Source organism: Halichoerus grypus, chromosome 9 (assembly GCF_964656455.1).
Source record: "Halichoerus grypus chromosome 9, mHalGry1.hap1.1, whole genome shotgun sequence".
Lineage (NCBI taxonomy): Eukaryota > Metazoa > Chordata > Mammalia > Carnivora > Phocidae > Halichoerus > Halichoerus grypus.
In genome coordinates, this window is record NC_135720.1 from 63,800,440 (window position 1) to 63,827,953 (window position 27,514).

At 35.7% G+C, this 27,514-nt stretch overlaps 1 pseudogene; it reads right to left on the minus strand.

Moving 5' to 3' along the window:
* Positions 1 to 4,543: 4,543 nt before the first annotated feature.
* On the minus strand, positions 4,544 to 5,403 carry LOC118529541 (glyceraldehyde-3-phosphate dehydrogenase pseudogene; annotated as a pseudogene).
* Between the last annotated feature and the right edge of the window lie 22,111 nt (positions 5,404 to 27,514).

A 27,514-nucleotide genomic window follows, 5' to 3' on the forward strand; every position in this document is an offset into this window, starting at 1 on the left:
CTTCAAAATGATATCAAGCAAAAAATTAAGTTTAGCGTGGCATACAAGGATCAATGGATTCTGGCTATTACCCGATTTCATGTATTTCCTCTCATAAATCCTTTGTTCTAAAAAAGCAAATATATATATATAAATATATATATATGTGTGTGTGTGTGTGTGTGTGTATTTATTTATTTATTTATTTGTATTTATATTTATTTATTTATGAGAGTGGGCAAGAGAGAGAGAGAAAGAGCATGAGCAGGGGGAAGGAGCAGAGGGAGAGGAAGAAGCAGACTCCCCACTGAGCAGGGAGCTTGTTGGGGGGCTCTAGCCCAGGACCCTGGGATCAGGACCTGAACCGAAGGCAGTTGCTTAACCAACTGAGCCACACAGGTGCCCTCAAAAAGCAAAATTTGAGAAATTTTGTTTTTTCTTTGGGTTAATTTTCCTTTCTTCTTTTTTATTTTTTTTTTTAAGATTTTATTTATTTATTTAAAAGAGCTGAGAGAGAGAGCACGCGTGTGTGAGCGGGGAGTGGGTAAGGTGGAGCAGAAGGAGAGGGACAAGCAGACTCTGTACTGAGCTTGGAGCCCAATGCAGGGCTCAATCTCATGACCTGGAAAATCATGACCTGAGCTGAAACCAAGGGTCAGATGTTTAACTGACTCTGCCACTCAGGCACCCCTCTTATTCTTTTATCACATTTTCTTATAAGCTTTTTCTTTATTCCTAGGCATGCTGGATGCCACTCATCTATGTCTCTATAGCATCCTGTACCGACTGTTATAATACATTTTATTATGTTGTATCATATTTCTGTAGTTGTTCATCTCTCCCACTAAAATGGCATCTCCTTAATAACAGAATTCTTTTTTACCCTTCATCCCCTAATACATGTCACAGGGCCTAGCATATGGGACAAACCCAATAAATATTTGCTAAATAAAGGTGTTAACAAAATTAATGGAACACCAGTAAATTCTGTGAGTGTTGATAATGTAGGAGAACTTAAGTCATTATTTAAATTTTGGTTCCAGGGAGTGCCTGGCTGGCTCAGTCTTTAGAGTATGCCCCTCTTAATCTCGGGGTTGTGTGTTCAAGCCCCATATTGGGTGTAGAGATTACTTACAAAGAAAATGTTTTAAAAAATAAATAAATTTTATCTCCGTATAATGTATTTTGTTATTATTGAATAAATAAGCTTCAAAAATATTATCTAGGCCAACTTCCTAAATAGAATTAATACTACACTTTGGCAATTATAGAGTGCCAATTCTATTCTTAAAGTTTATATTAAAAATAGTTCATAAAATATTATGTGAATGCATAAAAATATTACAGCAGATATGATTCTCTAATTGCATGTTTTAAAAAATTGAGAAAAAGAAATCTTTGTCTAGTTAATCAAAGAAGTTAGCTGAGAAATGTTTATGGGAAAGCAGACATCTATAAGGCAATATCTAAGCAAAATTGTTGTATATAGTAAGAAATCAAACATATTTACTAAAACAAACAAAAAGTATTTGGTAGCTCCCAGGACAGAAGGAAGAAGGAAAGAATCAGGCCCATGGACAGAAACCATGGATATTAAATGCTGAAATGCATTCATCATCTCTCTTAGACATTGCTTTTGGGTGATTCAACCCAAATTATGTGTGTCTGCATTTGTGATTAACCTTTGTGGAAAAGGGAATCTAACTAGTCTACTTTTGAAATTAGGGGAAATGTGCTTCTGTGATGTAGCTTATTGTGTATTTGGGGGTGAGGGGAGATAATTTCCCCAAAGGTCACAGATCAGATCAAAAACAAAAACAATGTCAGAACTTACCATAATCATTTAAGTTCTCACACTTTATATATATATTTAACCTTGTAATGAAAAGAAGAAAGTAATTGGTATAAACAGACAATAGAGTTAACTGTTGATTGATATTTCAAAGTTACACTATGGATTGAAAACTTTCACTCTTTTCTTTTTTCAGTTAAAATTAGCTAATATCCAGGGAAATTAACTTTCTCTTACGATAGTCTACCAGAAGTTTCAGGAAAATAGACTCTCATTATTAACTCTTTTAACAGACAGAATTTGCTATGATAAAAGTTTGGGTAAACAGATGTTTGGAAAATTGAAAAAGTAATAATAAATATTGAAATAACAAAGTAGCAATAACTGTAGGAAGGAGATGCTACCCATCTGGAAGGAGAAACAAAGGGGAAGTTAGAATCCAGAATCATAGAGGAGGAGAGGCTCCCAGACACAGCTCAGTATCTAGTCCTTTGGGAAGTAGGTCCTACTTGGCTCTACTTGGTGGTGAGAGTTGACTGCACTTGGTTTTGGAGCACCCAGGGAAGCAGGGGACTGGAAGGAACAGCTGCAGGGGTAAAGAGACATTCTTGGGCTAGGAGAGCCAAGAAGCAAAAGGACAAGAGAAAGCGCTTTCTCCTCTTTTCCTACCATACTTTCTTCCTTGTATGTCTCTCTTGATAAGGGAGAATTGAAGCCCCAGCTTACATAAAAGAGTGTGAAAGAGGGAGAGACAAGAGTGTTGAAGCTGAGAAACAACAGCTTCATAACCACTACAAACAATGTTACATTTTGACACACTGTTATTTTTCCACATTAGCCCTTATTTTATTGTCATTTTAATTTGATGTCATTAATTACAAGTTACTTCCTGTAATACTGATAGTATATAGAATGCCAATAAAGTTTCTGTGAATTTTATTTTTGTCTTTGTTAAAAAGTTACCCAACTTTTGACTAGGAAATTCTAGAATTCTAACTTTTGACTGGGTAATAGTTTTATAATACATTTATGATTCTTTGGCTCTAGTAAATAAAGCCAACGTAGTAATCATATCGCCATATTTTGGTCCTCCTTTAAGGCAGAGGATAATATCTATAAGCCTGCCATGCCAGATATAGTCTATTAGTCACAGGAAAAAACAGATAGCAGCGTGTGGGATGGATCAGCCCAAATTCATCATGACCACTAAAAAACAACACAAAACAAATATCTTATTAGTGATGTGCCAAGAGCTTGATCATTTCGAGTGAAGGATGGCATGTTAATGAATACGTATAAAGGCAGTTCTCAAATTCACATATTTCAAATTAACAGCAATCAGTCAATTACACGCATGATATCGACTTGCTTCACATATTGCCCTTGAGTAGGCTGGAAACATACAAATGAAACTAAGTCAGATTTATGATGGATTTGGAGGCGATTCCTAATTTAAAGCATAGCAAATACTTTATCTTCCTGATACATAGAATCAAGCAGCTTTAATCAAAATAATATCTCTAAAATAGGCACAAATAATAGCTAAGCAGATATGGAAGGGAAACAAACAACAACAAAAACCCTAAGCTGAATAAATTGGGAAGGCATTGAACAGGAAATATTGGCCTTTGACCTGTTATTATATAATGGATTTTCTAAAGTAAGGTAATACATTTTCTGAAGTCTATTATAAAATAGGATTCCAAAAATACATGGATCAGTAGTAGCATTGCTGGAATAAATACAGACATAGGGACTCATACAACTCAACTGCAAAAAACAAAAACAACCCCCCAAAATGGCAAAAGGCCTAACCAGGTAATTTTCCAAAAACATACCAATGTCCAATAGGTACATGAAAAGGTGCTCCACATCACTAATCATCAGGGTAGTGCAAATCAAAACACAATGAGATGTCAATTCACAGCTGTTAAGAAGTCTATTATTAAAAGATGTATTTATTTAGTTGAGATGGGAGGGGCAGACGGAGAAGGGGAGAGAGTCTCAAGCAGACTCCTCTCTGAGTGTGGAGCCCAACGGGATCCCACCACCCCAAGATCATGACCTGAGCCAAAACCAAGAGTCAGATGCTTAACTGACTGCACCACCCAGGTGCCCCAAGAAGTCTGTTTTTATAAAGATAAGAGGTGAGGATATTGACAAAAGCAAACCCTTGTACACTGTTGGTGGGATTGTAAACTGGCACAGCCATTATGGAAAACAGTATGGAGGTTCCTCAAGAAATTAAAAATAGAACTACCATATAACCAAGAACTCCCACTTTTGAGTATATATCCAAGGGAAACAAAATCATTATATCAAAGACATAGTTCCACTCCCATGTTAATTGCAGCACTATTCACAATAGCCAAGTTATGGAAATAACCTAAGTATCCATTGACAGATAAAGAAAGAAAATGTGATTTTATATATATGATTATACATGTATATTCAACTTTAATACATATATATAAGCTGAATATCATTCAGCTTTAAAAAAGAGAGAAATCCTGCCATCCATGGATGAATTTGGAGGGTGTTACACTAAGTGAAATTTATTTATATGTGGAATCTAAATACATATATTCCTTTGGGGGGGGTTATGGTATACTTTATTAATGGTACATGACAAGATAAGGCTCCCCAAACCCCTCCCCTTCTTCAGGGAGTCTGGGATGGAAACTGTATAGAGGTTGGGAGATTCTCAGTGTGTTGGGGGATGAGTTGAGGCAAGGACTCCCCCAGCAACTGAAGGACTCTCTCTTCCTCTTGCTCTTACTAGGGCTAGTCGTCCAGGGGCTCTTACTCCTTGGAGGCCATGTGGACCATAAGGTCCACCACTTGGTTGCTATAGCCAACCACTTGGTTGCTATAGCTATATGAAATGAGCTTGACAAAGTGGTCATTGAGGGTAATGCCCTCTGTGACCCTCCTACAATGACATCAAGAATGTAGTGAAGCAGGCAGTCATTGTATTTGGTAGCTTTCTCCAAGAGGTGGGTCAGATCCACAACTGACATATTGGGGCTAGGGACATGGAAGGCCGTGCCAATGAGCTTCCCATTCAGACTTGGCAGTGCCAGTAGAAGAAGGCATGATGTTCTGGGAACCCCTTGGCCATTATGTCATAGCTTCCCAGAGGGGCTGTCCATGGTCTTCTGGGTGGCAGTGATGGCATGGACTATGGTCATGAGTCCCTCCACAATGCTGAAGTTGTCATGGATGACCTTGGCCAGAGGGACCAAGCACTTGGTGGTTCAGGAGGCACTGCTGACAATCTTGAGGGAGTTGTCATATTTATCACGGTTCACGCCCATCACAAATATGGCATCAGCAGAAGGAGCAGAGATTATGACCCTCTTGGCTTCACCTTTCACATGAACCCCAGCCTTCTACATGTTGGTGAAGACCCTAGTGCACTCCACAACATACTCAGCTGGTGCTGAATTCTCAGCCTTGACTGTGCCATTGAATTTGCCATGAATGGAATCATACTGAAACACGCAGACCATGTCGTTGAGGTCAATAAAGGGATCACTGATGGCAACGGTATCCACTTTGCCAGAGTTAAAAGTAGCCCTGGTGACCAGGCACCCAATACGGTCAAATTCGTTTACTCCCACCTTATCCATTGTGTCTTGGGGACCGTGACTGGCACCACACCAGAAGATGCAGCTGTTGGTCCAATGGGGAGGAGCAGAGAGCCTAAATACATATATTCTTAATGTGATCATTTCAATAGAAAAGATCAATTTCAAACTATGTTTTATTTGGTAATAATTATAGTATTTTAAATATAGTCATGTGTTAATTGTAAAAATCCTTTTAAGTTCTTTAAAATTTTTGATAAAAGATAAAAACAATACTCTAGGGATCATGTTTATCACATATCTGCTTTGGGAATGAGGTCAGACATAACTAATTAAATTAATGATGCCTTTAACTTATTATCAAGCAAATTTTAGCAGTTGTAGTTTCACAGGGATGCACTGTGTAAATTTTGTCTTGTAAATCTATTCAGCAAAGTAGACATTTAAATTTGTCCACCATTACTTAAAATCTTTGAGATGTTTTGATTATGAAAAGCAAAATGGTGAACATTCAAAAAATGAAATATCCAGCTGAGTAAGCAAGTTGTATTTCCTCAGGTGGTATATAATTTTTTATTGGGGGCTTTTTTTTCAGCTGGGTTTATGTATGTCTATCAGTGGGGGAGAGTGAGATTCCTTGAGTCTTAGATTGTTTTCTTCTAATGGGACCAGAGTGATATCTTTTTAACAGTATTATTTTGTCATAATTAGCATTTTAATATTAAATAAACATTAATTATCTTTTTTTGATTGGGTTCCCACATCTTGTGAGGAATGTGAATTTGGACTCGACCTCCCCTCATGATATAGTTCTGTGATTTTGAATCCTCATCCCAATTCTCCCCCACAAGTACTGGTTCTGGGTGGACAGAAAGCCTCCTGCCAGCTTCTGTAGGCTGAAAGTTGGAGATTTTCCAATCATCTTTTCATTTATTGGGCAGTTTTTCAATGAGCTGTGTTTTGTATAGAAGCTCAATGACCATATGCCACCTCTAATTTGATCCAAGGCTCTGCCTTTTGTCCCCATATACATTAAAGATCCGGCCCCAGGCACTGGATTTGCATTTGGCACCCTTCACTCGAGATTCCTGTTAGATGGCAATTGTTCTACCTTGATGTTCCCTCTGTTTTGTTACTTGGTGGTTTAATTTTTTTTCTTGTGTTTGATTTTTGAAGCTTTACTAAGTATTTATTTTATCTGACATGTATATTTGACATTGTGAGTGGTAGGAGTTGAAAATGTACCTTCTTATCAGCTTAGTCCACTCCACTGAAGAAAGACAGTATAATTGAAGGTACATATAGAGCAGAGGTTGTTGCTGCTAATGAAATGAAAACTCCCGAGGAGATGAGAAAGCTCTATTCATTCCAAAGGCCCAGAACAACCAGTACTTTGCTTGCTAATATTTGGACGTGCTATTGGATATTTCGCCACTCTAAAGGAAGGAAAAACAAAACTAACCTAAACACATCTGTACTAACTTGCTATTAAAAAAAAAAAAAAAAAATCTTCTGTAGTTCCACTTAAAAGCCATTAAATTCAGTGCACACAGTATTTTGGATGTCAAAAAAAAAAAAAAAAAAAGATCTATCAAGTGTTGTACTGCAGTTTGGAATATGCAAAAAATGTAAAATATGCACCTTGTTCTAATGAAGTTTAAGCCATATCAAGGAAACAGATCCAAGCACACTAGCTATACTACTAGCCATAATATGAAAGAAACTGAGGCACAAACCTGAAAATATCAAGCTGATTGGGCAGTGGTCAAAACTTCTTTGGAAACAGGCAATCTTTGTCAACTGTCTATGTAATGAAATGTTTAAGCTTTTCAGTGACCCCCTGATTTTTGTGTCTCCTTAGCTCTCTTTTTTATAGTAATCACAGGAAATGAGGCAAATGCAAGTGAAGTTTATCTAGTGTAATTCCTTAGAAATTAATGCATTTGGAAAGTTGGCTGGTTGGGAACACCGACCCATAATCGGAATAGTTAACGTTTTGCTGAATAGTTTGCTCTACGACAGGAAGTTCCCTAAAAATCATAGTTTTGAATTACTAGTGCATTTTAAATAAGCAATCTATTTCCTGTGTCATGCTATAGGCTACATGTAATATAACTGTGTTTCCACTATTCATAGATAAAAATATATCTTACCATCCATCCTATCACAAATATGATTATCAGATTATTTAACCAAAGAAAGTTTCATTTAGTTTAAATAGATAAAAGGGCCCTAGAAATACCGTGGGGGTACACATTAACTTTTTGTTGTTGTTGTTGTTGCTTTTTAGTTTTTATTTTAATTCCAGTTAGTTAACAGAGTGTTATATTAGTTTCAGGTGTGCCATCTAGTGATTCAAAACTTCGTACATACAGATTAACTTTCTCTTAACATGTGAGGATGCTAAAAGCAATTAAGAATTTAAAATATGAAATGGAAAGATTATCTACTTAATATTAATAGAAATAAAAATACAAACATTTCTAATCCAAATAAAACTTTGACTTTATTTGAACCCAACCTTTGAAATATAAAGCAGGCCATGTATATATTAAGTCGCACAAAGTTTGGCTAATAGCCATGAAATTGTCTAGTGCTACCCTAACACAATTGGAAGGTACTTAGAACTCTGACACAATGAATAAAACATTCTGCTTGGGTTCAAAGAAAGTACATGCTTATTTAAGTTACTGTTGTAAAAGACTTTAGTTTTGTTTTATTTTGCTTTTTAACTGAAGTTAAATATTTTCATTAAATGAGCAGTTCCCAGAGAAGGAAAAGGATAAATTAATGGTGATTGGTTGTCGTCTTCTTTTTTATATCCCCTTAGTTGTGAGTCAATGGAATAAGTTGTGTTCATTTCTTAATTAGTTCAAAGGGGGTATAATATTTGTAATGTTGATAAGCTTTCCCATAAATGAATATATTGTAATTACCTGACAAATAAAATACTGTGAATACTAAATATTTCCCTTCACTTGTTGGGAGAAGCAATCACAATAATAATCTAAAAAGAAAATTCATCTGTGAGAAAACCTGAATTCCAGAACTAGGACTGATACTTAACCTCACTGACCAATGATGTTTTCTTTTATCTAAAATATGGTAAATTCAACCATATGATCTTTAAAATATGATCTTTAAATATTGATATTTATTGCTTTTACAAATACACCATAGTATTGTTTTAGGAGCAGAGACAATAGATTCACCCTGACCCTGATGTTTTTGCTTGTTTGTTTGTTTTTATTCCCTTTTTAGCTAAGGATGCACATTTAAGATAATCAGTCTATTGGAGCAAAGAAATCAGTGAAACATGAAAATCATGAAACAAAACATGGTAATAAGTAGTCTACTCTTGACTGAATATCCTACTATCAACAATTGGGTTTTTATTCAGAAATCATTTAATGTAATTTTTTATTCTTCCTTAGAAGGTCTCTATCCTTTAGATTTAATATCTCCAGGGGAAAAAAAAGCAAAATTAATAAAAGCTTTTATCTGTTTGTCAATAGATACAAAGGAATTGATTAAATGATGTGTATAATAGATACAGAACTCCAGCCAACTCTCCCAGTAGAAACTACCCCTTTTGGTCATATAAACATGTGAGGAAGTCCTTTCCCCTTCTTGCCACTATCAATACTTACACATCATTTCAAACCATGTCCTCCTTCATCTCTCCATGACTAGAATGAGAGACTTATTAGTACAGGGAGACTTGAGAAATTATCTAGTCCAACTTTCTAATTTAATGGCAGAATAGAGAGTCTTGGGTTGTAAGTCAAAAGAACTTGATATTAGTTCCGTGTAATGGCTCTACTTATTGCCAGCTCAGCAAAATTGGTCATTTACTGTTTCCAAATATATTTCCTCTTCTGTATAATGGAATAAATAACTCACTTCCTACCTGATTGGGCATTTCTCCCAATCAAAGTAAATAAGAAATATAAAGGTACTCTCATTAGCCCACTTTTATGTTTATCTTCCTTAAAATTCTATAGTCCTACTTCTCAACCATTATGAGGGTCAGAATTCGGGAAAAAGTTGAAGGGGTGGAGTGACAGAGAGTGAAAATGTGCATAAACAAGCAGACTGTCTTTCCTCTATCCCGGCTTGTTGTGAGCCACCATCACTGGTGGGATTTGTTATACTGTGACCGACAACCAATGACTGTGTCAGTTAGAAAGAAGCTGGAACTTCTTATAACATTGATTTTCATATCTTTAGGTCCCTGCAGATGAGCTACAGATTGATTTCAAGCACAAGTCCTTATTTAGGTCTTACACTACGATACAATTCCATAGACTTTCATTTTATGAAAGATTAAGGCTACTTCCTAGTAAACAGTGAGCATAAATTTTAGTACTCAAAAACTAAAATTGGTTCATTGTTAGAATTTCTGAAGTTTCCAGTTCTGTAGAAATTCTACTTGCCAAGTAGCATTATGCAATATTGTAAGCTATGCTTTGAAATCCCAAGTTTTCAAGAAAAAAACTTTTAAGTATGTCATTAGTGTAGTCTTGAATAAGACAGGATTTTCAGCTGCTGCTCATTTCATTCTGTATCTCTGTGTATAAGCAGCCTGAGTTCACCATTCATTTTTAAAATATCTTGTCAAAAAAGCAAATATACTTACAGTAGTAAAAATACAGAGTTTAAAGTTGGAATAAAATGATACCATTTTTGTATATGGGTCATGCACATGAACAGTAGTATACAATTCTAGGTGAAATATTAGCATGATATATACCTGCATACTAGAAGCATGCACCATTACCAAAAGGGTATTCCCACATTAGGAAATGTAATGATATTATTAATAATATTAGATACCCAAATTTCCCCACTAGTCTTTATGACACAGAGATGTGGAAATTTCACAGTAAGTGGATTAGGAGAAATTTCAGCCCATCAAGGCCTCCCATATGATAGTTAGTCCTATTCATCGGGTCAACTGAATCTGCACCTGGAGGCAAACTCACTTTTAAGTAAAAGGAAGAAACCTAGCTGGTCAGGATGCCCTATCTGGAGAATATACCAATTGGTGGAAATAACTATCACTGCTCAGTAGCCAAAACAAATTTCTTTCTTTCAAGGAGCTTACATTCTAACAAGATATGGAAAATAGACACCAAAAATAAGAAGAAAAATGTGCTGTATGTTAGAAGGTAGATAAAAAGAAAAACAGAGTAGAAAAGAACAGTGTCCTGCAGGCGGAAATGGAAAGAGAATGTGATATTGCATTGTGAGGTCGTGACAGGCTTCATGGAAAAGATGATAAAGAAGGATTTCAAAAACAGGAGGGAGGGAGACAGCCTAGGGAATATTTGGGAGATCAGTGTTCCAGATAAAGGAAACAGAGCAAGATGGGAACATTCTTCCTGGGTTTAAGAGAAAGTAAGAATTCAGTGTGACTGACGTGGAGCATGTGAGAATGTGAGATAGAAGCAAGATGGTCGCAGAAGAGAGTCAATTAAATTGGACTTTCATGACTTATTCGGGGTAAAATGTTGAGCTATCATAGGGCATGAAGTAGAGAAGTGACATTATCTGGCTTACATTTCAAACGGATCATTCTGGCCCCTGTACTGAGTATAGATTGTAGTAGAAAGGCCAGAGGCTGAAAGAAATAAATCAGTTATGAAATAATTGCAGTCTTGCAGGTGAAATATGAGGGTGGCCCAAACTAGAGTGGTATTAATGGATGTGGTGAAAAATGGTTGGATTGTATATATTTTTTCAAGATACAGCTGGCATGACTTCCTCATAGACTGTGTCGTGTAGGAGAAAGAAACAAAATGACATTAAAACATTTATTTTTAAAAATCATTATTCTCATCATTTGTCATTAACTGGGATGTGAAAATCAGCAAGTGGCACAAATTCGTCTGGGAAAATCGGGAGTTTGCTTTTAGAGATTGTAAGTTTTTAAAGGTTTATTAGACATTCAAGTAGAGATGTTCAGTAGCCTGTGGAGTATATAAATACATGGCATTTGGACAGAGCTCTGGGCTGGAGTTCTACAATATCGATGGTATTTTAAAGACATGGGATTCAGTGAGCCCACCCAGAGAACCAGGCAAGGGCCCAGAACGGAGCTCTGCAGCACTCCAACAATGAGAGATTACGAGGTCAGTAGAGTTCCCAGGGTAGGTGATAGGGGATCAGAGAGAGAGAAAGGCAGAGGCTGATTTCTAGAAGCTGGCACATGTTTTGATAAAATAGCAGCCATTTATTGTCATAGATCTATTTAACTATTGCCTGTTGGCCTCCTTGAAGGATATTTATAGATTCAAATGTTCATTCCTTTTCACATGTCTTCAGCAGTGAATGTGACAGAGGGGTAGTAATAGGGACCCAGGCCTGTCAGGATGCTGAGAAACAAAACACTTACCTTCTTTATTGTTGGTGCAAGTCTGATGGAAGCAAGGGAAGTGATGGAAAGGGCAAGGGCACAGTTACCTAGAAGAGTTCTTTTTTTTTTTTTTTTTTAATTTTATTTATTTATTTGACAGAGAGAGACACAGCGAGAGAGGGAACACAAGCAGGGGGAGTGGGAGAGGGAGAAGCAGGCTTCCAGTGGAGCAGGGAGCCTGATGGGGGCTCGATCCCAGGACCCTGGGATCATGACCTGAGCCGAAGGCAGACGCTTAACGACTGAGCCACCCAGGCGCCCCACCTAGAAGAGTTCTAATACATAAAAAGCTGAAGAACAACTGGTTTAGGTCTAGCAGCAAGAATAAATAGCCAGTAATTTGCATTCTCTAATAATTTTAGTCATGTTATAAGTAATAGTAGTAAAGTGAGGTAATAGGAACTTGTTGATTTTCATAGAAAAATAATTGTATTTAACATACATTTGTTGAAACATGAAAAGTAAAAACACTTTTCCTTAATTTAGCATGAACTCTCTTCATGAGGCATTCATGGAGTCCTTGAAACGTTGAGATACCATTTAATAAAAATCTAATTCATCTTGTCTAATGCCATTCAATAAAACTGTCATTTGGTAAGGCCATCATTAATTACTCAACTGGCAGAAATAATTATTTTTAGATATTCTCCTTTTGGCAGCTCAGCAGAAAGAAAGCAAAAATTGCCTCTGCAGAATAAGCAGCTGAAGATTTCTTTATAGTCAGCATTTAAAGGTGACTTCTGATCTGTTGTTAAGACATATTCCTCTGGAAAAAGAGCATATGGCACTTTCCCTCACCCTTTGCTTACTTTACAGTTTATTCATAGGAAAATTAGAGGCTCAACAACAACATAATTCCATCCTTGATGTTCTCTTATCTATCTTTTTCTTTCTTTCTTTCTTTCTTTCTTTCTTTCTTTCTTTCTTTCTTTTTTCTTTCTTTCTTTCTTTCTTTCTTTCTTTCTTTCTTTCTTTCTTTCTTTTTCTTTCTTTTCTTTCTTTCTTTCTTTCCTTTTCTTTCTTTCTTTCTTTTTTCTTTTCTTTCTTTCTTTCTTTCTTTCTTTCTTTCTTTCTTTCTTTCTTTCTTTCTTTCTTTCTTCCTTCCTTCCTTCCTTCCTTCCTTCCTTCCTTCCTTCCTTCCTTCCTTCCTTCCTTCCTTCTTTCCTTTCCTTTCCTTTCCTTTCCTTTCCTTTCCTTTCCTTTCCTTTCCTTTCCTTTCCTCCTTTTCTTTTCTTTCTTTTCTTTCTTTCTTAGAACTACATCAAAAATGACACTAGTGCAAAGGGATCTCACTTTCCCCTTACCGAGCAAAGATGTTGCTGATTATACAGATCTGAAAATGAAAACACTGAGATAACAAATTTAAAGGATCCAGCATTTTAAAAAGAAAATATACACATAAATTGAAATGCTTTAGAATATGAAAGTCCTAAACTCCTATGTGGGGCTGAGTTTCAATTTATAGCTAATCTTCTTTTCTTTTTATTACCAGCACTTGACTTATATAGGACATACTTGTAAATGGAAGTTATGAAGGCACTGCTCTATGCATCCCAATATGAACTGTCTATTGATCAACCTGCTTTGATACCTTGGCTTACATAGCTCTAGAGGTACATAGAATTAAAAACAAAAATACTACCACCCACATTCTCTATAGCATGTAAGAAGTCTATATAATTTTTGGAGTGTTGTGTTTCCATTTCAATGAAATTAAAAAAAAAAACAAAACGATTCCCTTAATTATCTTAGACCACATTAAATACTTCCAAGTGAGTTCAGTGCTCACAGTCTCTGTGACACCAAACTTATAAAATAATGAATGAATAGGGCACCAATAAGGAAGGATACTTAACACATATGTTCACATCAAAGAAAAGCCATAGTTTAAATAGAAAAAAGGAGTGGGACAATCAAGCCATCTCCTGGACCTCGACAGTATCACCTCATGAAAATCAAAGAACTTATGACAAAATAGTCAGCAGAATACATTTTAAACAGCAATGTTATTTCAGAAGAAAACATCATCTACAGCATTAAATTATTCTAAATTTTAATTTTGTTGAATTTGTAGATTTAAAAAATTAATGTATGGATTTTCAAGACTTACAGAAATTATTAATGTAATAATTTTATACTATTTAGAAAACATTACAATAATAATTTCTTAAATGATGGCAGAGTGAAACTGGATTCCTTAAGTCCTAAAAATAAATCCAATAAAATACACACACAAATACAGATACACAAATAATTAGGATGCACACAACAAAATTCACCAACAGCAGCCAAACAAGGAAGGAGTTCAAACTCATGCCATAAACTCTAAAAACATGAAAGTCAAAGAAAATATCATACCATTCTGGAAGACCTTGATGGAGTGTCTAACCCTGCTATCCAAATCCCAAATAGTAGAGGGGAACATGGTGCATTAAAAAAAATCCAATAAATTATTATTAATATGCCACAGTTTAGGGAGAATGAATATGTAGATAGGCAGTAGGAGGATTGAGGGAGAGAAAGAGACAGAGGGAATGAATACCAAAGTCTTTTAATATAAAACAGAATCTGAAGATCCAAGCAGAGGTGGGGAAAAACCACCAGGTTTTTGCATTTTCAATAGGTCCATGGTAAAATTAGAAGTGATGTGGAACTTGAATGTGTTGCTCTAACCCTTGGAAATAGGGCACGGTCACCTACTAATGAAGTGAAACCCTAATATAGCTTTTTATGGTTATTGTTGTTTTTGTTTTGTTTTTAGAGAGAGATCGAGAGAGAGAGAGCATGCACACATGCACATATGTGCAAGGGGGGAGGGAATCCTAAGCAGGCTCTACACCCAGAAGAGAGCCGGAGATGGGCTCAATCTCACCACCCTGAGATCATGACCTGAGCCAAAACTAAGAGTCAGATGCTTAACTGACTGAGCCACCCAGGCACCCCCCCCCTACAGTTTTTAAAAAATCTAGTTAACAAATATTTCAAGTTCTCTAACACAAATTATTCTCAGTCCTAGTTGTATTCAACTGCATGACAACTATGAAAACATATTATGAAAGAAAATGAAGGAAGGGAGGAAGGAAAGAAGGATCTAGCAGGCAAAAGACAAAGGAATAAAAAATCATATTTGTTTATAAACTCAAGTAAGGAAGGAAAAAACAAAACAAAACAAAACAAAAGAAAACAAAAAACCAAACCTCCCTGGGAGTCTCTCCCACCTTAGAAGAATTTAGCAAAGACTTAATTCTGTAGAATAAGAATTGAAGGGTATATTAATAAAGAATGAGATTTTTGACCTATGGAAACAAATTGAACAAATCAATACCATTAACTGAACAAATAAATTAATTAGGGAAAAAGCAAGATCAGAAAATTTGAGGATGAACAACTCAACTCAACTGCCACAGAAGAAAGTCATGAGATTATTATTTTGAATGCAGAAGGAAAAAAAAAAGATAAAGACACTGATATTGAAGCAGTTAGGAAGACGGAAAAGACAGAAAGAATGTATCAGATCATAGGTATAAGTGTTATTTTTGCAGTCAAATATTCCACAAATGGAATGTAAAAGTATGCCTCCAGATATAGTAGGAGAAGTCTTGCTATGGAATAGAAAACTGATCTTGAAAATGTAAAAGGTCATGTCACGTTCTATAAAAAATTGATACAAAATAGTACACATTGAGACATGTTCTGGTTTAGTTACTGAATTTCAAAATGACTAAAGAAGTTTTCATGCACAGGCAAAGGAACAAGTGAATGAAAGAGGAAAAATTAAGTTTGCCTCAGGCTTTCCACAATGAGATTTAGTATCAGAAGAAAATGAAGCAATATCTACAAAATTCCAAGGAGAAAATATTCAAAGAAAGACCAATTTATAATTCAAGTTCAAAGGTCATTGATATATAGAAAGGCAGTAGACATTTATTACCAGACACAGGGAAAACCCCTAAGTCCCTCCTGAAAACCTACTTTCTGTCTTAATCCAGCAAACCAGGAGACGAGTAAAAATGTAAAAATCAGGAATAGAGTTTAGAGTTGGAAAAATTAATAGGTAGTAAGTATTGAACTTTCACTCAGACATAAAACTGGGCTAAGCAACTGAGAGCCTTATGCTTACAGAAAAGAATGCAAGTGTTATGGACTTTGATAAATAAAAAATAAAAATAGACCATTTAAAGCTGAAAGGTGCAAAGAAAGAAAAAAAAATCTGAGTGCTGACTTCTCATCCTTTTTAGTAAGGACGCATTTTGATAATATAAGATTGAAATTTAGAGAGAAAATACATAATGGCTCCGGCTTTATATTGTCCATTACAATCTTTCCTTCTTAACTTGAAAGGAATATTTTAGGCATTAGAGTCTGTTTTGTTGTTTTTTTTAAAGGAAGCATTTATCTGAAACTTCAGTTTCTTCCTGACTCTTTTTTATCCTAAAAATTCAAGAAATATTGAAAATAATGTTTTTAATAAAATACATGGATATGACCTCATTTTAAAAATTTTATTGATCTATACATTATTTTTCACTATACATGCATAAGAAGAAACTGGAATGATGCTGTCTCATTTTCTCTCTTGATAATGAGATTCTAGTGGATTTTTTAAAAATTATTCTTCTGCACTTTGTATTGCTTGACTTAAAAAAAAATAAGCATGTGTGATTTCATATAAATCCTTTAAAATCATTACCCAAAATGAGAAGCGGTCTATGTAATACTTACCTTTGTGTAACACGGATTTAGTTCTGTGCCTCTGGATGGTGAAACCGGTAGGCATTGGCCTGGGTAATAAGAGACTGAGGACTTTTTTTTTTTTCCATAGAATTTTTAGGACCAGAAATCATGGGGTTTGCTATTCTACTTTAGTCTTACCTGTGAAAATGCCTAGTAAGGAGCTTTTCTCAGATTTTTCATGTAGGGCAAAAGCAGTCAATCTCTGTGCTTGGAAGCCATGGCCAGGAAACTTTTGACACTGCCAAGATGTACAGTCCTTGCATCTTATTTCCTAAAAGTCTTCTATATTTATTAAAAATCCACATGGTGGATCAGTAACGAGGGAAATCTTGGTATATCTCCTGGCTTTATCTAACTAGTACCAGTACAGAAGGGAGTTACTAATAACCTGATAGAAATCAAGAGGGAAAGGAAGGAAAGCAATATTCATCTTTAAAAAATATATGTATATGGTAAAATAATGATTTTGAGATTGAAAACCTGCAAAGCAGGAAAAATATTCAAATCCCCTTCAACCTAATGGAAAAATTCACTGAGTGACAGTGAGATGTTGTATCTTGTCAGCGACAGCAGTGACCTTTAGACTTGAGGCTGACATCAATATACCACAACAAGCTATCTCTTAGAAGGCAAACACAGATCCATGTGAATTTCAAGGATCTTCAATGAAAATTGCATAAAGTCATTTACTCTATGATCCTTATATTTTGAAATGCCTAGAAATTGCACTTCTAAATACTTCAAATAACTAGTCTCTAATCTTTAAACACATTTACTTAATTTTTACTTTTTGTTTAGGGTGGAAGAGTGATTTCTAAAGAGTGATGTGAGGACAATTGCCTTCCTGGAACCTTACTGAATATTTTTTAAATGCCTGCATTATTGTTTCTATTTAAAGTAACATTCTCCAAAATAAATGGATGAAAAAGGGTAGCAGAATTCCTGCTTGTGTGACATTGGCATCTTTGAAATTCAATTCCCACGTTTCAGTCCTTAAAAATATAAATAAATGTATCAATTAAAATAATAGTTTAATTTTAGAACTCCTATGCTATCCTCTTGCCTTGAAGAATTATTTTTCCTTCCCTTCTACCCTCCCTCCCTTCTTTTTTCTAATTTGTTCTGCAAACAATTATTACAGAATTTATTGAGCACCATGCCCAGGCCTTGTACACAGCCCTGGGAATACAAGGAGAATAGACACAGTATATACTCTTGATGGTCTCAAATCCAGTTCTAGATAAGTATTGGTAAGTCAAAGATTACAAGGCTTGGAGGTCTGTGACTGTGTTATTGAAGTAAAGCAACATCTTTTACAAATGATTGAAATGAAGTTTTAACATTATATACATATATACATACACATATATTTTTTCAGATTTTAGTTTAAGCACCTTTGACTAATATTAATTGTTTTCATTTTGAGCACCCACAATGTGTCAGGAACATATTGTATTCATTCTCTCCTCTAAGATCTCAACCTTGTTCCTCTTCTCTGAAATGTACCTTCTTTCCTTCTAAGTGCTTCTCAATCATGAAAACTTCTTTAAATTCAGGTAGTCCCAATAATTTTTTCATTTACAAACAGATCTTGTATAGATAGTTGACACAATTTAGCAGTTAACCTATACTGCACTCTTCACACGTTAGTCTGATGTTCCCCTGACTAGAATGTATTCAGCTGGAGAGATCTTTGGGTTCTTATAGTACCAAAGAGAGTGGGGCCACACAGTAGGAGCATGAGAACTACTTAATTATTGATCTATGTTCTTCCCTAAATATATCCATTAAGAGGTGTTGGGCGTAGAATTTTCACATCAGAAAGGAAAACAGGATACTCAGTTAAATTTGAATTTCAGATAAAGATGATTTTTTTTTGTATATAAGCATGTCCCAAATATTGCATGAGACATACTTACACTTAAAGAAATTATTTTCTGTTTATCTGAAATTCAAATTTAGCTGTGCATCCTGCATTTTATCTGGCAACCCTTATTGGAAGGGAACGTTCTTAAAAATTGGGTTAGCTGCTTCTGTCAGTAGACTAGAAGCATACTGCATATATATAATCATAATATTCAAAAGGACAAATACAGAGAGTCATCTTTATTTATTGGAGGGACGTTTTTTCATTTTTAGTACATGTATATATGCTTGTGTGTATATTCATGCACTCATGTGTATGTGTTCATGTACACATACACATGTGTGCACCTAAGAAGGGCACCTAGCACTATTTTCTGGTTCTACAGCACAATCATAGAATGACAATAGGAAGAAACACCTGATTCACAAAGGCATCTGAAAGCCACTCAGATATAATCAGATGCTAGAAGATTATTCCTGAAAGGTTAAGATCCATTATTATAAAAACAGACATATAAGACTGTTCATAAGCTACACTTCATTTGAAAAGATACCCATTTCAAATTTATTTCAGTATACTTTCTTTTCTTTAATTATTATTTGCCTATTTTGCCAATTCAGGACTAAAGATGTGGGCAATTTTTTATTTTTTTTACTGCATTTGGAATTAGTCAAAAGTGTTGGGATCAGGGAAATGTTTTCTGCCAAGTTCCTCTAGGTTCATGCCAAGTAATTTTCAATTGGTTTATAAGCCCATGTGTATTTTAAATGAAATGAATACATACATTTTAGATTCTTTTACCCTTAACTCACCCAGATGATTCAGAAGACATTGAATAAACCTTTGATTCATGTTATAAGAAATAGATTGCTTGAAGGTTTTGGAAGTCAAGAAGCAAGGCACCTCATTTGCAAAGAGTAAGTGGACCCAAATGTTGTAACTCCATGTGTACGATGATAGTGAGAGTTGTACTCTGAAGATTTAGTGTTCAGTTAAATGTTCAAACCTAATAATACTATACTTTACATTTAATATCTACATGTCTTGGATCATACTAACTTCATTAACCTGACGTATATTGCCTACTACTAGCCTCAAGCTCTTACCGCCAATACGTGAAGAATATTGAAAATGGTATTATATTCCTGTTTAATACTATTTTTTTTTTTAAAGATTTTTATTTATTTATTTGAGAGAGAGAGAATGAGAGAGAGCGAGTACATGAGAGGGGGGAGGGTCAGAGGGAGAAGCAGACTCCCTGCCGAGCAGGGAGCCCGACGCGGGACTCGATCCAGGGACTCCAGGATCATGACCTGAGCCGAAGGCAGTCGCTTAACCAACTGAGCCACCCAGGCGCCCTTAATACTATTTTTGAATGTGAATTAGTTTCTATAGTACACTGGAAGTCAGTGATACAGATGTAACTATAAAGCATAAATAACTACTTAACCCTACTGTGCACATCTGAGTTGGGTTTTTCGCAGAGCTTTTTATATCTAGAATATGATTAACAAAATGTAATAAAACATTTTTTACTTTATTAATTATATTCTAGATATAAAACTTTGTAAAAACTCAGGTGTGCCTAAACTCATCCTTAGCCAAGACAACCTATCTTTTCCTAGGGTCAGACTAAATGTTTTGGGACTGAAGGAGCTTCCGTAGTGCCAAGGCTCTGTGGGAGAGGCTACTACTCTTCTGCGTCTGGGGAGATGTCCACTGCCTGCTGCCTGGTCTTCAGTCTATACACGTGGCTACTCAGATATTTCTTTTTTTTAAGATTTATTTATTTAATTATTTTAGAGAGACAGAGAGAGAGGGAGAGAGAGAGTGTAAGTGGGGGAGAGAACTGAGGGAAAGAGAGAGAATCTCAGGCAGACTCCCCACTAAGCGTGGAGCCTGATGTGGGGCTCCATCTCAGGACCCTGAGATCACGACCTGAGCAGAAACCAAGAGTCAGACACTCAATGGACTCAGCCACCCAGGCGTCCCTGAGATATTTCTTGTTTCTGTCCTCATGCCTCTTTGGTTCTGGTGGAGTTCTATATTATGTCTACCACCCTGCTAATTTTTCCCCTTTCACTTTCCTTCTTGTTTCTCCCTAGACTGGGGAAATTGTGTGGATGTGTGAGTGTGTGTGTTTCCCATTCATGATAATATTTGTCAGAAGGTACAACCTAGTGCTCTCTTGATGTATTATGAAGTGCTTTGTCTATTCCAGCAGATTTCTCTTCCTCTAAAGTCCAAGGTTTTTGTAAATCAAAGCCAGGAAAAGTACAAACCCACTGGCCTAAACATTTGAATTAGTCTGAGGACTGCAGATAGAGAAAACAAGTGTTATTCTATTTTTTTAAAGATTTTATTTATTTATTTGAGAGAGTGCACACATGAGCAGGGGGGTGGGGGTCAGGAGGAGAGGGACAAGGAGACTCCACACTGGGTGCAGAGCCAACTGGGAGCTTGATCCCAGGACCCGAGGATCATGACCGGAGCCAGAGGCAGATTCTTAACCAATTGAGTCCCCCAGGCACCCCAAGAAGTATTATTCTAAGAAGCAAAACATCTCAGTAACTTTGTCACTTTTAGAAGGAATTTATTCCCATTATTTAGTAATCTATACAAACTATGTAGAGGATGCTTTAGCAGTAAAATAGTACTGCAACCATGGACTTTAAACCTGTAAGCGCAAGGCCATAGAAGAAAATATTTGAATCACTGTTATTCCAAAAATGTAAAAAAAAATTAAAAGGCATTACCATAAAATAGAGGTACTTTTAAATTAGGCTAAGACCTAAGGAATGCTAGGGTGTGAGAGGCTGCTCTGGTGGTGGGTGGGTGGGGAGAGCTGGGCTAGTCATGCTCAAATTTACACTCCCTAGAAGGACTTCTAATTTGAGAAGGAAAATAAGTTACCCTAATGCCTGCTACATACACTGGAAATGATAAACTGGAGAATAAAATAGAAGTTGTGACATATTCAAGATTAAGAAAAGTAGGAAAGTACCTGTTCAAAATATATTATGTGGATTTAATTGTCTTTATGATTGGGGTCCTTTCAGTTAATAGGGATTTGGGACTATTTGTTTTTAGGTTCCAGTAGCACCTATTGGTGCAAACTCAAGTACCTTCAGAATCCAGGCAGGTGATTCAAATGTAGATAGGGCCGCGTTCTAATCCCACAGGATTAATGGGAACCAGAAATGTACTCTTTGTCCTATGAAAAGATACACCATCCAGGCTGAACATAGCACATCTGCAGACAACATGCGTAACTTCAAGTCACCGCCAAAGCAACCACGCGTCTGGAAAATGGGGAAGAACTGGCAAATAAATTACGAAGTAAATGGATTACTTATAAATTATAATACCGAGGCCCGAAATGTTGAGAAGGAAATTCCAAAAGTATTAATTTCATTATTATTCAGAAAACTTTCGTGCCTTGTCTCCCTTGAAAGTCTACAGGTTTGGGCGCGTGGGTGGCTCAGTCGGTTAATTGACTGCCTTCGGCTCAGGTCATGATCCTGGAGTCCCGGGATCGAGTCCCGCATCCGCTCAGCGGGGAGTCTGCTTCTCCCTCTGACCCTCCCCCCTCTCATACTGTATCTTATTCTCTCTCTCAAATAAATAACTAAAATCCTTAAAGAAAAAAAGTCTGCAGGTTTTTCCTTACAGTTGTCCTTTTATCTTTTCAAAATAGGACAGTAGCAATAGCCTTGTTGGGAAGCAGGAGGAATTAATAATTTAAAAAATGTGATTCTTACTGTATGAAACTGGTGATGTTGTTAAGCTGGAGAGCTGACTTGAGCAGGTGGAGAACTCTGATTAAAAATATTTTAATAGATGGTGAGATACTGCGACACTGACCACTGCCGACACTACTTGGTTTTCTGACAAATTTGGAAATATGGATTTCCACAGTCCCCCTCCTCCCATAGATGTTTCTACCACACAGTAGAAATGTCATTGCACTGTATTGTCTTTCTACCAAATATATTTTCAACTATTTTATTTTACTGGTCTTTTCCACATATCTGTGAAGGAGATATGATTTGTCTCATCTTACACGTGTGGGAAAGTGATATTTAGGAAGTTGAAGTTCCTGCTAGAAATCAATGAGTCAGGCCAGACTCAAGAGAAAATGGTTTCCTGGCTCCTATTGGGAAGTTTCCTTATCTGTTCTAGTCTGAGCTTTGCAAGAAAGCAAGAGCTCTTCATTTAGCTTGATATAATTATTCTGAGTTCTTTCACCCATAGACTAAATGGATCTGTAGTTGACATGCTCTTTTACTTACAGTTTATAATTTTAATTACAGCTTTCATCACTTTCTTTGACTTTTAACCACCTGTCATTCCTTTGCAAGATTCTTTCCCATTGGTCATTGATGGCAATGTCTCAGATATTTAACTTCAGACCTGTGCTTTTGTTCCATTTATGCTATAATAAATCCTACACTTCTAACATGATACTTAGGGTAGAATTCAGTGGAGTTAATTATATTTCCTTGCATAATGTAATTCTGAACTCCCTGCAATGAAGATAGCATTAGAATTTTCTATAATTTTATGTTTGCTCTTTCATTACTTCTGAGATTTAAACAGATTTAGTTTAGGTGACCTGAAGTTCAAGGTTTTCCTAAGTGAACTGAATGAATTATCTCTGCTTTCCACTTAGCAATGATGTTTATAAACTGACAATGAAATGGGATGACAGTCTCCTAAGGGTAGGGAGCCAGGCAAGATGCTTGTCAGCACCATTACACATTCGTTGGTTTGTTTTGTATTTTTTCACTGGCTCTTTGTTCATGAAAGTCAAATCACAAAATAATCCTAAAGGATCTTAAGGTCAACCAAGATTGTATTAACTGTTCTCATATTTCAAATTTTTGATGAGAAAACACAAAAAGAAGGAAATACAATTATTTCTTAAGCAAAAATAGCCTTTTTCTTTATGTACTACCTGTGCATTCATGTGGAATTGTAAATATTGATTTTTGCAAACAGTGATGGAACTTTCTTCTAGGCTTCTCCATCGTTCCATGGTGTAACAGAACAAAGACATCAGAATCAGCTATAGTTTTCCATAGGGGATATTCCCCAGACAAACTGGTTATTCCCCAAACTATCTAAATCCTCTTAGCTTCATGTGAGAAACTGGGACATTAATATCTATCTTACAAGTGTTGTTATGAAGATCAAATGTAATAATATGCACTAAAGTCCTTCAATAAAATTAGTGGTTATTCTTGATAAGTTTTGCATTTATACATTGGTGGTAGTTATTTAGACTAATTTATCCAAAATCTACACAGTCTCAGAATATTCAAGAAGGGAAGTACTTTTAAAGAGTCTAAGTTATCTCACATTATTCTCACTCCTGGCCACAGTAGGCTGAAGATAGAGTGAGGTTGTAATAGCAACCAACCCCCTCTCTGCGTCTCTGAAACCTGTGCCATGTAAGTCCTTCCATTCAGGTTCAGGTAGGTCAGCAGAGTTTTGCATGGCCTCCCCAAAGGTCACAATTTACATTTTCTTCTATCACAGCCCTGTCTTGTCTGCCACTTCTGGGTGACCTTTCATCACCACTGTGACATCCTCTGTCACTCCTGAGGTTGATCTCCAGACTCTCAAACAATCTGGCCATTCAGGTGAATTTCTCTTGTTTTTAATGTTGAAGAGGGTGCTTTTATATAGATAGATTCTGAGCTGATGTAGAACACATTCTCCCCATAAATCCTACCCCACAGAATTATGTTGCTGTCCATTAGTAGGCCACAAAATAGAACTGAATTTTTCTCTTATTTTCTTAAACTGACATATGGTCATAGAGTTCTTTCATTCACCTATTTTTATTACAGCTCTTTTTCTCTGCAGGAACCCAGGGACAGGCCAAAAAAACAATCTGACATGCATCATTACTCAAATAAACATTCTCCCTTGTGCCAGCCCTCATAGTCTATCCATACTTGTAAACCCCAACTGTATTTGTCCTCTGGCTAACTTTCTTCTTTATGGGTTAATAATGTCTTAAAAATAAGCCACCATTAGTCTCCAATCAAAATGCAGTCAATGATCTCATGAATAGAAGAATGTTGAGTGGCCTCTTTCATAATCCAACCCCCCCACCCCACCACCACCACCAAACACATTTGCAGATTTGGATGGTATGGAGTTCTCTTTATGCTGCTGTGGCTACTTAAGATACGTAAAGATAGTAGTCTTGTATAATTGTGGTCAAAGTTTATCAAAAGTACCAGAGCCCAATTTAGGTTTGCATTGTTGACTAAAGTGATAAGCATACATTATGAGAGACCTATAATTAGTTCCAGTCAGGTTTTTATAATTCTTTTCTTGATGTTAGTTTTATGTTATACTCATCTGGTCTTGAATTACAAGTGAATCACATTTCCCCGACTACTAGATTCTTATTCAAAATATTTATCAGCTATCATCAGAAGAGATGGCAGATTAAGCTAATTTTAAATGTACCCTTTTACGTAGGCTGAAAGTATTTTATACCTTCTGAGGCTCTAATTGGGGGAGGTTATTATATTTGGTTGTTCATACTACACTCTTGTAAGGATAGGTGTGGAATTTTAATGGTTGGGTCAGACCTACCTGCAGTCTAAAGGATTTTGTATGGACCCATCATTTGTTACAGAACACCAAAGGGCTTCTGGGGAAGCAAAAGCATTTTCTTCCTAAATAGAATGGAATTGCTAATCTATTCAGGGAAATCTCTTTGCATTAAAGTAGTTATGTTACTTCCTAATCACCCATGAATTACTGAAAACATCTTTGAAAGATTTGAAATGTGGGGTTCTTTACTATCATCTGGTGTGCTAATGTTGAAATTAAAGATGAGCTTAGATAAGAGATCTTATTTTCTTTTTAAATAAATGTGCCTTTTCCATTAGATTATTGTCTCTATGGTTGTCCCACTGAGCTGTAAATTATTCCCATTATTTTATCATGTGCTTCATTTCTGTTGTCCTGGTAACAAAGCATAATTGCCTTTTTAATATTTATGTATTTTATTCAAATGATTCTTTTTAACTAAAGGAAAAATGAACTCTAACAGTTGAAGGGCATGCCAATTCTAATCTCTATAAAACTTCCTTTTCTTTTTTTTTTCTTTTGCCTTTTTCTTGTATTAGTCCTATAATATGAGCTTCAGTGCAGACATTAACATAATTCTTAAATATTTGTATAAAAATTTTATGTTCAACAGTAAAACTATCCATATTTATTTACTAAATGTAAATGTGATAATCGAATGTTCCAAATTATATTAAATGTCATTGCTAGTAAGTTGGCCATTTTCATTAAGGCATACAAATTATGATGAAGAAAGTTAATTCTGACCCCTTATTATTATCTATTATCCTGCTGCAGTGCTCAAATAATGATCACATTTTTTACAATGGATAGCTCATTTAAGATTGGCTGTTTTAAAGAGGTTTGTCAGTCATTTAACCTGGGCAAAAAAAAAAATTATCACTTTGTACAAATTTAAAACCAATTACATTAAAACACACTTTTTCTTCAATAACATTTTATTTCAATACCTAAATATAATTTGGGGAATTATATGTAAATATCCTGGGAATATTATAGTAAGTGGTGATATGGCACATTTTCATCTCATTCTACTGCCGTCATAATTAAAAAAGAAAAAAACTGCAAGAAATCTTGTACTTAAATTAGAGATAAACAGATTGTGAAAACAGATTTGAGTTTTCAAGAAGGAAACTTACATGAGCTAGAGACACAAAAAACTTTCTAAAATGTTATAAGGCAGCATAATCCTAACTTTTGATTATAAACTCAGTACATATCAATCATTTTATAAATGTTTTTTGAGTCAAAGAATATTTTTTTAAAAATACTTGCAGGGGCACCTGGGTGGCTCAGTTGGAGCGGCTCAGTCATTAAGTGTCTGCCTTCAGCTCAGGTCATGATCCCAGGGTCCTGGGATCGAGCCCTGCATTGGGCTCCCAGCTCTGCAGGAAGCCTGCTTCCCCCTCTCCCACTCCCCCTGCTTGTGTTTCCTCTCTTGCTGTCTCTCTCTGTATCAAATAAATAAATAAAATCTTTTTAAAAAATAAAAAAAAATAAAAATACTTGCAAACTAAATCTGCATACAGAAAAAGAAAAAATAAAATTTTAAAAAATCCTGCCAAGCAAAAAATTAAATAATTTGATATTTGCAGATTCTTCCAAGTTTGGAAATGGTCACCTTTTATGCCTCACACATCAATTTTAGGGGGAGCAGTGATAGAGTTATTCCTGTCTTTGATTTTAGCTTACTACACTGTACAGAAAGCTTGTAAACATTATCCAATATATCACAAAATGTATGTAATAAAATTTAAGTTTGGCAGTTATTTTTAAGGTGATTTTTGCAAGATTACATTATTATTTCTTTAAATTACATATTCAATCTTTTTATCTAGTCAGGTTGTTTCTAAGTGACTAGAATTTTTAATAGCTTTAAACTAATATGAATTACAAATTCTGGATCAACCTACAAGTTAAGCAGTGTCACTTTAAACTTAAGACTGAATTTTTTTCTCTAATAGACTATTTTTTTAGAACAGTTTTAGATTCATAGAAAGATTGAGAAAAAGGATAGAGATTTCCCATATACTCCCACCCCCACACACTCATAGCATCCCTCATTATCAACATCCCCCACCAGAGTGGTATGTTTCTTATAGTTGATGAAACCTCATAGGCACATCATTATCACCCAGAGTCCCTAGTTTACATTAGGGTTTGCTCTTGGTGTTGCACATTCTATGGGTTTGGACATATATATCATGACATGTAACCACCATTATAGTATCATACAGAGTATTTTGGGCTGTCCTAAAAATCCTCTGTGTTCTGCCTATCCACCCTGTCTTCCTAATCCCTGGCAACCACTAATCTTTTCACTGTCTCTATAATTTTATCTTTTCCAGAATATCATATAGTTGGAATCACACAGTATGAAGTCTTTTCAGATTGCCTTCTTTCATTTAGTAATATGCATTTGAGTTTCACCCATGTCTTTTCAAGGATTGATAACTCATTTCTTTTTAGCACTGAAAAATATTCTATTCTCTGGATGTAGCAGTTTATTATCCATTCAC